The sequence below is a fragment of the Cyprinus carpio genome, chromosome B19 (genome assembly GCF_018340385.1).
Source record: "Cyprinus carpio isolate SPL01 chromosome B19, ASM1834038v1, whole genome shotgun sequence".
Taxonomy (NCBI): Eukaryota; Metazoa; Chordata; class Actinopteri; order Cypriniformes; family Cyprinidae; genus Cyprinus; species Cyprinus carpio.
Genome location: NC_056615.1, coordinates 10,289,428 through 10,302,025, shown reverse-complemented (window position 1 = coordinate 10,302,025; position 12,598 = coordinate 10,289,428). Strand labels below are relative to the sequence as shown.

At 35.8% G+C, this 12,598-nt stretch overlaps 1 protein-coding gene across 1 annotated transcript in view; it reads left to right on the top strand.

The window, feature by feature from the left end:
• The first annotated feature begins 9,231 nt into the window (after nucleotides 1-9,231).
• The window catches only part of LOC109111404 (hippocalcin-like protein 1), a 30,085-nt gene continuing 26,718 nt past the window's right edge, over nucleotides 9,232-12,598 (top strand). Inside the window, exon 1 of the mRNA XM_042744829.1 lies at nucleotides 9,232-9,434. The gene's annotated coding sequence lies outside the window, so the exon portion shown is untranslated. The remainder of the gene's footprint in view (nucleotides 9,435-12,598) is intronic.

The window sequence follows — 12,598 nt, the reverse complement described above, 5'->3', positions numbered from 1 at the left end:
CAGCTGCTGGATAGGAAAGATACTTTGATCGAGAGTTGGAAAGAGGAGGCTTTGAAGAACCTCGAAATTACTGATTTTTTTGGTCATGATACTTTCATTAGACAAGATAACACATGTTCTGAGTACCACTGGATATTTCTGCCTTATGCATTATGGTTGTACATTTAATTAAAAGGACAAATCTCTTATTGATGAGCGTCTTAAGTTATAAATAATGCTTAAGGATTCCTTTTAAAATAATTCACATTGCAAGGACATTTCAGAACTGAATTATGCTCATAAAATGGTACCTCTTGTTGAAAATTTTATTCCCAACGACTGAGACTTTCAGCCTGATGGCAAGATGATGTTCTTCTTCACTGTGTTATGTAATGGGTTCAGATTTGGGATGTTATGGGTCTTCCAGAGGATTATGAGATGGTGGTTCCTTCTGGGCTCAGGGCTCATGTCTAGAGTTGTTTTTTTTTCTTACCTTGATTAGTTTCCTTCACGGTTTTTAGGATGAGGACATGACTGGTCCATTTTGGCTGCTTCAAGCGACAGAAGATTTTTATTTTTTTTTGAAGGCACAGATGTCAACCAAACGTGTTTTTTAAATCTCTTTTAAAAAGCTGATGATTTATTTTCCTACTCAAAATTCTTAAACTCACAATAAAATGCTTAACATAAAATGTTAATAATTAATGATAATTAATCATGAAACACAACCAATTATATAGATTTGACAGTTTTTTTTTTTTACAGTAAGAAGACATGTTGTGTTATTTAATTTTTTATTTTTTTTGTGTTGTTATTAAGAATTACTTAGTTATAATTTCATATTAATCTTAAAAGAACATTGTTTTATTTTATTTTTTTTCTTTTTATGTAACAGCATTCTGTTATTGCCAGTTATTAGTGTTTTCCCTGTTGTCAGAGAAAAAGACCTGCAACCCATTTGTTGGTTGTGACCCAACATTAGAGAGCCACTGACTGAATCAGACATGATCATGAAGTTACTAATCTGATTGTCTAATGTTTCCTTGTGTTCTGCTTTTTTAAACACAAAAAATAGTATACGTGCCAGTAAACCTGATTCATTTCCTCTCATTTTCTGTGACTGCTAAGTGAATTCTTCTGGGTGTGTGTATGTGACTTTTGTTGATGAGGGGTTTACACTGATTGGTGTCTTTGTGTGAATGAACAGGGGAAACAAACTGCCACGTCAAAACTGTATTCATTAGCATCAATAATCATTTTCACAAGAGGCCATTTTTCACTCCTGTGAGAAACACTAAACCCATTTAAATAAAATGGTCACTGAATGCCTGAATGATAATAGGTGAGGAATAGAGTTTATGAGGAGCATTCTGGGTCTGTGCAAAAGACTCAAGGGAACAGCAAGAGAGTAAATCAGAGGAAACAGCTTAGACACCATCATTCGTCTTTATCATCCTTCATAAATGTCTGTCTTAGCAGTAGCAAGTTTTGTATTTAATCACAAACTGCTACTTACTTGCCTCGACACTTTTCACAGTTCTTATATCAACACTTTCATCCATCTACTCTGTATAATTCAGCATTTTATGGGTTATATAAACCAGCGATATCCTTTGCAAAAACTAATGGCTCATTTTAAGGATAGTGCATATGGATTGCAACTTGTGAAAGGCAACCCAAGCAAATGAATTGATATTCAGTGCTTGTGTGGGTTATTGTATATCCTTGAGAACCAGGAATAATTCAAGCACAACTTTTAGAAGAAACTTTGCAGCAAATATTGCAAAATTAAGTTTTTATGCAAATAATCTTTGTAAAATCACCCTGAGTGCATGTGCACGTACAGTTTTACATTGTTTGCTATGCTTAATAACCCAACAATGTGTGAGGGTGAGAAAACACCTTAAACTATGTTATTTTCACCAGGTAATTGACATTTGTAATCTGTAATAAGATAATTACCATGATTTAACTCACCATGTAAACATATTTACCTTTGCATTCTGGCAGGTTATTCAATGTGTGCATCCCATTTTATGATTTAACGTCAAAACTGGAGCAAAATATTGTCCAGTTTTTTGTGTCTGTGAGCTGATTTTGCATGTTAATGCCCTGGCCTTGTCAAAAAGAAGCCCTATGTAGCTTAATAAGCAGGTAACATGATACCTTACACCGATAACAAGCTTTTCATGAAGCTTCTAAGCCTCTGTACATACACACATAGAATTCAACTCTGTTCCTATTCAGATCTCATCAATATTGCAGCAACACTCTCCTGCTGCTGGTGGGCTCCACCATCATTATTAATTTAGCTTTGTTTTCTTTTTTCATTTTTCGGTCTCTCGCTGCTCAGCTGCTGTTATACAAGACTTTAGGCTGACTCTGGGGCTGCATTGCAGATGCTCAGTGTTTCTTGGCTTCACATAGTGGAATATATATCGTGACAGAGGGTTTTCCAACAACATTACATCAACATTTGTACTTTAAGGCAATCTGCTGCTAATGGCAGTAGTGACAAACACTTTAATAATTCACACAGTCTGACCGCAAGCGCTCTTATCACTTACCTTTAAATTCATTCTCACATACAGCTAAATGTAATTGATAACGTTTGACTGCTTTTGTTTATAGGCTAGCACTAAATGGCCAGGATGGCGCCACCCTGATATTGACATTGCAATAGAAATTGACCATCGTTTTTCTCCAGCGTCACTGATGGCCCATTAATATGCACCAGTGTCATCGCCTCATCCGTGTACTGAGGGAAGAGAATCGTCAGGTACTCGATATCGATCCTGATGTCAAGCATGCAGACTGTCCTTGTTGCGCAACACGTGTTGAATTGCAAACCTGCCATATTTAAAATTCTCAGAAAACTGTCTCTGATGTAGCTTTCAACATATTATGACTGAGGTACATTTGTTAGACATCTCATATTTCTTTGTAATGAACGTTTTGTTGCACCAAATTACAGATAATGCATTCATTACCCATTATGTTAATTCATTACTCTTTATCATGACTCATTATGATAATTCTTTGCCCATTATCAAACTCTTTGTATTCTCTCCTCATTTAATTTATAGTAAATGTTGTAAGATGCGTTTATGAGTGCATCAAACAACAATAAACAAACAAAATATTTAATTGTTCTTATGAAATGCTACTGACAAAACCCATAATGTTATTTTTTACTTATATAATCAAGTAAAACCACAGTTCTAAGTATGTGCTTGATTCATTGCACAAAAATGATTGGGGTCATACCTTCAGAAATCAGACTGCACTTACTCTGCGTGTTTTTACTCACTAAAAAGAATGAGCCCCTAAATGTTCTTTGGAAAATCTGACTATGCTTATACTGTTATGCTTATAACTAAATCAAAAAGAACCAATTCACTCCAGGGTGACCATATGTCCTCTTTCTTCAAAATTTCTAAAATGCCTAAAATGTCCAGGTTTTGACTGTGTTTACCTATTGAAGTGCTCATTGCAGTCATCATATATTACATGCATGTGTCTTTGCATTGCTTTGACCACCTTCTCGCAAACAATGATTGGTCAGTTATGTACAATGCCTGCACGCTATAGGTCAAACGTCCTAGTCACTACCTTCTGCAAGTATGAAAACAATAGGAAAAAACCTGCACATTTTAGGCAATTTAGAAATCCTAGCCAGGACATGTCCAGGATTAAGAAGACCTATGATTAAGAGGATATGCCATGTTCTGTTATGAAACTCTAGATGGCACAGGCTGATGGGTCGATAACGCAAAATGATGATATTCACACTGTTAAACTACTCGGCACAAACTGATTGGTTCATGTTGCACACGCAGCCAATGAGCTTCCTGCTTTACAGTTCAATGGCTGGCTAGCATCCACTAGAGCATTTCACAGTGTGCTTTCAGAGTTCCTCTGTAAACCTCCACATCCCCAGCTCCACCTGTATAGATCTTCTACAGGTTACTATATATACTGTTTGTGTAGCAGCAGTACTTAAATACAGCAGCGTATTGGCATATGTATTGGCAGTAGCAAGTTCCTGAACTTGCTTTGCAGCAGCAGCAGCAATAATCTACAACCACAGCAATAACCAACAGCAGCAGCAATTCAGCAGCAGCAGTGTAGCAGATCTATTCTGGCAAGACCAAATAAATTAACACTGTCATATCCATTACCATGCTAAAATCTTCCGAGAGTTGTCATGACAGAAATATGATATCCAAGGCCCAATGACTTTTCAAGTTGTTTGTGTTTTTTACTCACAATTTTTACCTCTACTTCACAATTTTACTCACAATTTCAACCTGTTTTAGAGCCTATACACAGCAGACATAACTAAAAAAATGTATATTCAAAAAATGTAAAAAAAAGAAAAGAAAAATCAAACTTCTCATTTTATGAATTTACATGACTTTTTCAGGTCTATAAATCACACTTTTAAAATTGTGTTTATTTATATATATATATATATATATATATATATATATATATATATATATATATATATATATATATATATATATATATATATATATATATATATATATATATTACAGTGGGAACCCTGGTTCTTCAAAAAAAAAATCATTAAATCATATTTTAGTAGTGTTCCATTCACATCTCAGGATAAGAATGCATGTGTAAGAACCTTTACCTGCTTTTCTGAATAAGCCCTGTTCCCCATTTCCCAACCCTTCTTTAATTAATTTGAGAGAAAGGGTGTGAGGTCCAAATCACGGTTTATTAATCTGATTTTGTGAGCACTCTCACTAATGTGCTGCCATGCACTGAGGTTCATCCTCTGCCCTGCCCTGCTGTAAGAGATGTTCTCCTCTGGACATTACCCAGCCCTGCCAATATCGTAATTACAGTAATATCCTATATGGAGGGAGGCTGCAGTGTCTAAATGACTTTCACATCATGGACAACACATGGCAAAGGCACTTTCCTCCACTCTGGCCAACACTTGTTTTGGTTAGATCATGTGGGCCACAGGTGCCTGTGACAGAACACATGCCTTTATGAAACTAAGAAGCTTCTGCTAAGGTCAGTGATTGTGAATCAAAAAGAACACAAAAAATCTCTATACATATCGGTAGCTTATTTTACCTTTAGTGTCCCTTTAAGGCTGTGTAGAGAATATCTAAGTTTAATATTTCTCATAAAACACTATGAATAAGCCAAATGCACGAGTTCAGTGAGAGCTTTGAGAAGCTCTTCTCATTCATCCGTTAGTTTCATTCAGCTGTTCGTACATTCATTCATAATCCTTTGCGCTCTTTGGTTTATACAAGAACATCCGCTCTATTCAAGTTCAGAGGCGATTATTGAAAGGTGTTCTTGCGCCTATAAGTATTACGGCTGTGAAAAGCACATCAAATTAATAGTCACCTTGTGCTCTGAGAGGCAGTGAGTTAAGACCTGTGTGCTTGTCTTCAGTGACCATTGTGTTGGGGTTGGTCAAGCTTCGACTAAGATTATGGAGCAGCTCATCCTGTTTCACCAGAAATAGCTCAACCCGATAATCCCCTAACTGAGCAGAGGTGACATGTACGACGTAAGGATTAGCCGTCACTGAGCGAGACATTGGCCAGGTGAAAGTGCCGCCTGCTTCAGGCAGAGTCAGGCGTAAATGTAACACCAGTAACCCTGCGTGCGGTTTCCTTTGGTCGTGTGTTTTACCTTGCAGAACTGCTATCAGAGAGGAACTATACTGTGAAAAAGAGGGCTTGCTCACTGCCTGAGTGCTAATTTAATGTTGAGGATTCATGGTGGGAACTAATTCTTGTTTTCTTAGTGATAATTGATCCTGTATTCACACAATTTAACACATTTTGTGTAAATGTATTATATATTTTGGCTAATTTGATTATGGTTTCAGCTATTCAAATTGTAGAGCACTCAATTTTGCACATTTATAATGATGGGCTGGATATTGACATTTCATTTTTTCATTTCATTGACATGCCCTGTTTCATTTCAGTTTCACTTTGATTTTATTTGTTTCTGATTAATTTGGGTGTTTTCAGTTTTTATGTACATTTGTTTACATATGAAAGAATTTCTCTCTTGCTGTACAGGGAAATTTTCAGAATGATTGCACTGATTCTTACGAATGGACAATTCAGATTCACAGTGATTCTATTTTATTCTAATTTTGATTTGATTCCAGTTCATTCGAGTGTTATAATGTCCAATTTGCCTTATATATAAATTGTTTCTCTCTGCTAAAGCTGTACATGGATTTTCAGACTGATTACATCGATGTTTACAGCTTGTTATTATTACATATTCCTTGTAAATCGGTCATACTATTTTAGAAATCAATATCAGGATTTAAATAAATAACCAGAAAATAAATATATCTAGTGCTATTTAAACATTTGGTGTGTGTATATATATATATATATATATATATATATATATATATATATATATATATATATATATATACATATATAGTAAAGTGATTGAAGATATAGATTTTAATTGATTTATACAATCCCTGGGAATTACACCTATTTGACCCTGGTATTGCTGTGTCATGCTTTACTGTCTGGAATGCATAGGTTTTCCCCTTAAAATCAGGACAGAATATGTCAAAATGCATAGGTTTTGTCTAGGCCTTGAGACTCCTGTGAAGGTGCTTTGTTCCTTGTGGAAAGACTGTTGTGATATGCCCTAGGCTTTTGAGTCCAGTGTATTTCAAAGCCAAAAATGCCTTGGAAGAAAAAAAAGAGGCAATGCATGATACATTAAGAGTGAGAAAAAGCAAGTCTGTCTCTGGAGCTAGGCTAAGAAACAGAATAATGCTTGACCACTGATCTATATAGATCAGTGTGCTTGACACAGCTAACAAACCAAGAGGTGCAATCGGATAAGGAGCAGTGGAGAAATTCAATCACACAGTTTCTTATTCACATAGAAAGAGCTAGAGAGGAGAGAGCAGGGAGCTGAAGATATAGCAACACTAATGCAATCAACATCAGCTGAGTCAGAGCTTTGGCCTGGGATAAGACTCCACACCAACCCTCTCCATCTACCAGTAAAACGGCCACTCAACACACACACACACACACACACACACACACACACACACACACATACAAACACCTGCTCTCAAAGATTATAATGTGATCATCATCAAGATTTATTACCCCAGGATTTGATTAATGTTATTTCAAGCTCTTTACCCAGTCTTCCATGAGACACTTCAGTCATATTTCTTGAGACTAGACTTAATGACCAGCAGCATGATATTTAAAGCAGACCATTCAACTTCCTATTCATTTCAGTGAACAGTGGTATTTTAATTGGTTAGAACTGGAATGTAAAACTTCACTGTTAAAAATTCAGTGTGAATTTTAATAGATTTGACCACACATTTAGAATTAAATTAACAGGAAGACTGACAGGAAGAGGATATTTGGGATCTTTTGAAGACATTATGGGAAACAAATAGATAAATATATAGGTGCAAATGGTAAAAAGGTACATCTTTGCATCTTTTGTATCCCTGAATGATACATATTCATACCTTAAAGGTATATATTATTTCTTTAAAATGACATATTTGTACCTAAAGTGTATTAGCCCCAGTGACAGTTTTGTTCCTTTTCTCTGAGATTGTATATTTATGGGTCATTTTGGAATGAAAAATAAAATGCATTTTTTTAAAAACAGCAGATATATTAATTTATTTACAGTTTACTCTATTTTAATTATTGGCCTCAATTTAAATTCAGAACTTGTATCTGCATTTTCCATTTTTGTCAAATAATGAGAGGTTTTGGATAATAATATATTGACATTCTAAAACTTTTTTTTTTTTTTTTTTTTTTTCAAAATTCGGCAAGTATCTTCAAGTAATTTTGTCAGAAAAAAATGCATGATTTTTGTCTCGATGTTTGCCTTCCTGGTGGGTCATCATGTATCTTGGGCAAATCCTGCTGGGAAGCTGTTAATTAGCCAGATCTCTGTCAAAGCTCTGCCCGCCTGGTAGCCTTTAAGATCATGCATTAAGAGGTTTTAAAGATACTTAGTCTCACACCAGAGAGATCTCATGGTTTAGATCCACCTTGCTTTCTTGTATTTCATACTCATTTGTTTAGTAAAAGGAAAATGTGTTTTCTACATACTGTAGAGTCTAATGGGACTATTAGCACCACAGATTCACATTATCTTGTCCATATGTAATTCTTCTCTCAGTTGTGATACTCTTCTTAGCTAGGGCAGGATTACACACCGCAGGGCCCCGGGCTCTCAGGGGCCACATGCAGTAAGATCACATATAAATCAAACAGAGGCATCCCTCTTAAAAGTAAAATAGGACTCAACACACTCTGCCAAAGCCACCCTTCTGGAATGGCACAGTGGCCCCTGTTTGTTTCATGTATTTGTAAGGGCCCCATAGACACTAGTAGACATTAAAATGTTAGCACGTATACATGGAAGTCAACATTTATCTATCTATCTATCTATCTATCTTAGAAATAAACAGACAAGCATATGGATAGATAGGCTATATACAGTAAAAAAGTAAAATATTATTAGAATTATCTATCTGTATATATATATATATATATATATATATATATATATATATATATATATATATATATATATTAGGGCTGTCAAATGATTAATCACGATTAATCACATCCAAAATAAAAGTTTTGTTTACATAATATATGTATGTGTACAGGGTATATTTATTATGTATATATAAATACACACACATAAATTATATATTTAGAAAATATTTACATGTATATACATTTATATATTTATATTCTTATATTTTATATTATATATAAATATATTTAATATATAAACATAACATATTCTTCTTAAATATATACATGCATGTGTGTGTATTTATATATACATAATAAATATACACAGTATACACACATATATTATGTAAACAAAACTTTTATTTTGGATGTGATTAATCGTGATTAATCATTTGACAGCCCTAATATATATATATATATATATATATATATATATATATATATATAATATATATATATATATATATCAATCAAAGTACTATGTACTCATAGACCCCAACATAAATATGGTTCCAGTCAGCTATCATTCGTGACTGCTGTATGAGCTTCTTTTTTTTAGCAGTTGCTGTATCTCTAAAAGAAGCGTTGTGGACCCTGACACAGTAGCAGCGGTCCCATTCGGCGTAGTGACATCTTATTAAAGCGGCACCACGTAATCCTACCAACACCCTCCCCTGCTTTAAATCCGATGGTCCGGTGCAGTTCCGTAGACGCACAGCCTCCTCCTCCAGCAGAGCAGCGCCGCGGCTCGTGTTCCTCCGGTAACATGCTGTGCAGCGCGCGGCAGTAGACAGTATCGCTGGACCGTAAGAGTCTGCTCTCCTTCCACAACATATCAACACATCGAGGGAAACTTCGCCTTTCTTGGATACGGTAAGCCCGATATGATGGCCAGTCAACGTGCCTTGCTTACTTACTGTAAAATATTCATATTTTTTTAATTCTTAATGATGGAACGTTGGATCTCCTCTTGCAGTGAGTCTGTATTGTCAAATAGCATTCTATCATAAGCACGCGGATAATAACGAGCTGTTTGGGATATGGGGAACGATTTAAAGTAAAGCCTGCAGTTGCAAAATAGCGACAAAACAAATATAAAGAAAGACATAAATAACGCGAATGTAAAATAACGTAGGTTATTATTTTGCTCCATTGATGGATAGTTCACAACACGGGATTGGGGTCATTGTGCAGCCTCCATGTCGTGTGAACAGTACTTTATGAATGAATTGATAGTTTTGTGATTATGACGGATGTAAGGAATGTGTAGATGGGTCAGGGGTCGCGCTCGACGGATGTGCGCGCTTCCAGTAATTCTGTTTGCACAGTCAGGCGATGCTATTGTTCAAACTGCGCTTCTGAAGAGCTCGAGGAAGCGGGACATGGATCCTGCGCAGGCTACCCTCGGCTTCTGGGATCAGTCAGAAGCTCGAAAAGTGGTCAATGCAATAATATTCTGAAGCAGCTATCTACAGTGTAAATGGAATTATCACGAAGAGTAGTATACTGTTCGACAACGTGCATTACGCTGCAGCAGACTCCAAAAGCAGTATGTTAATCAACAATAATCTCGAAAAAGTGACATATAATATTTACTTTTGTGCTGTAGCACAAGTGAGTGAGTGTACTGTATAGCCTTTTTATGACGCAATTTTACGATGATTTTAAAATAACCAGCTAATTATTTAATCGATTCGATTAAAGATATAAAGAACAGTATGGTAGGCTGTGCTATATATTATAGGCTACTATTATAGCTAGTGTACCTTTGGCTACTGTATGATATTTATGAGACAGATGGCAGCAAATTTCTTATTGCTTCACATTTATTAAATGAATGAAAATGAAACATTTTAATATATACATAAAAATAAATGAATGTGTATATATATATATATATATATATATATATATATATATATATATATATATATATATATATATATATATATATATGACATTGTATTGACATTCTTATGTGCATATTTTTTGTATGGTTCTAGGGGCCCACAGGCCCTAGGGTTCTCAAACTTTCCTTTCAAAAAACACCCTTTTATAAATTTGAGTGACACACACTTGCATATGAATGGGTTTTCTCCATGCCATTGATATTTGTGAAGGCTACGGTTATGTAAGATGATAAGAGTGGGAAAGGCAGGCTTACAGTCTGTTTGTAATCAGGCTGCTGGTCCCACTGAATCCCTCCAGGACATACTTTATTCAAAGTCGCACACTGATCATTGGAAGGGTTATGACATCAGGTCAGGGTGGGGTCAGGGATTTCTTTTTGTGTAAGATTTGCTGATAAGTGTGTAAGATTAATGTGTGTATGGGCTCATATGATAGATTTGGATAGGGGTTGAGCTGTATTGAGCTGAATTTCATTTAAAATGACACTGAACACAAACTTAGATTTTGTGTGTGTTGTGCTGTTTTTTTTTTTTTATATAGGTAACCAAAGCATTCAAATGTTTAATGAATGTTTATATTGATTAAACAATGCTGTGAAGACAAAAAACAAAACAAAAAACAACATAAATGTATTATAAAATTAGTCCAAATAACCTTTTCACTATATTTCAAGTTATATGATAGCTTTGAATGATGAACAGATTAAATATGACCACTGTCGTGGGATGAGCAGCATAATCATTTTTCAAAAGTCTCTATTTTTATGTTCAGTGGAAAAAGTAAAATGATATGGCTTTGGAACAGTGAGTGAATAATGACATAATTTAGATTTTTGGATGAACCATTTCTTTGAAGAAAGTGCTTTCCTTTGAAAACTACTTAGCATCTAAGTGTAGACTGAGAAAATAGAAGATGCCAGTGACTCAAGGGCTCTGTAGATTCTGCATGCCATTAACAGCACCATTTAAAGTATGTGATCAGTGCTTGAGACACATGATGAATTGCCTCTGTGAGGCTAGAATCTCCCGTCAGGGCTTTTCCTTGGATTTCTCTTAGACATCTCGTGGTCTCATTAGCTGTCTCATTAGTTCTCACTCTGCTGTTTTCTTTAGTGGCTCGAAGCACATGGTCCTCTTTGGCGTTGGTGAAAGGCTGAATGAAAGGTGGATCTCATCCACTTTGTTCGTTTTCAACAATAAGTGACGGTATATTCTCTCACTACAAAGAAGCTGTGGTTTGCTGCACATAAAATGTAACAGTTATGACATACGTTTCAGCGGAAACACTGGTCCATAAAACACTACATTACTGGCTTGTGAGTTAATGGACATTAGTGATAATATTAGTTATGGCACTTAATCTGAGATAAAGATGACGTTCATGATAGTTGTTACAATAAATTACAGTGCCCTTTGTAATTAAGATATGGAAATTAGATCAGAGGCGCCATTATTTTCAATGCAGCAGGGAGACTGCAATCAAAAAGGTCTACAGAAATCATGTCTACAGAGTCATTTCGAAAATTTCAGATTTCACTTTTTAGCTTTAGTGTGACTCAGCGTTATACTGTTCATTTGAATACTGTGAGTAACCAAGCCCTGCTTGCTCCTTTCACCTGACCACTACGTTCCACTCAGCCCGATTGTGGCTTCGCTGTGGGATGTGATTTTGAGTTTGAGAACCTTTTCAAGGGGGGATGTGGCTTTTGCCCCCCACTGAGAACTTCTTGCTTCCCTTTTCCATAGTATACCCAGATCTAGCCTTGCCCTGCGCCTTCCATTAGGCTGCTGAAAGGAAGGCCAATTACTCCCAGCAGCCATGCTGTGGTTGATTCTAAGGAGCTCTCTCAGAAATGCTATGATTTTCTAAAGAAAACACGTGTGTGGTAGGATGTGTGTTTTTGTGTGCTCAAGTGTTTCTTGGTGAGCCTCTGTCTGTGAGTAAATGCAATCAATGTCATGCTGTTTTTTAAGCTCACTGGCTGCATAGCAACTTAAGAGCACATAAAATCTGTGGCTAGTGCTAAAAAAGCATGAGTGCCTTGCTTAAGTATGGTAACCTCCAGAACTCTGACATTAAGGGGACCGAAATGTGAAGTTGTCTCAAGTACTTCTGTCTCCTTTTCT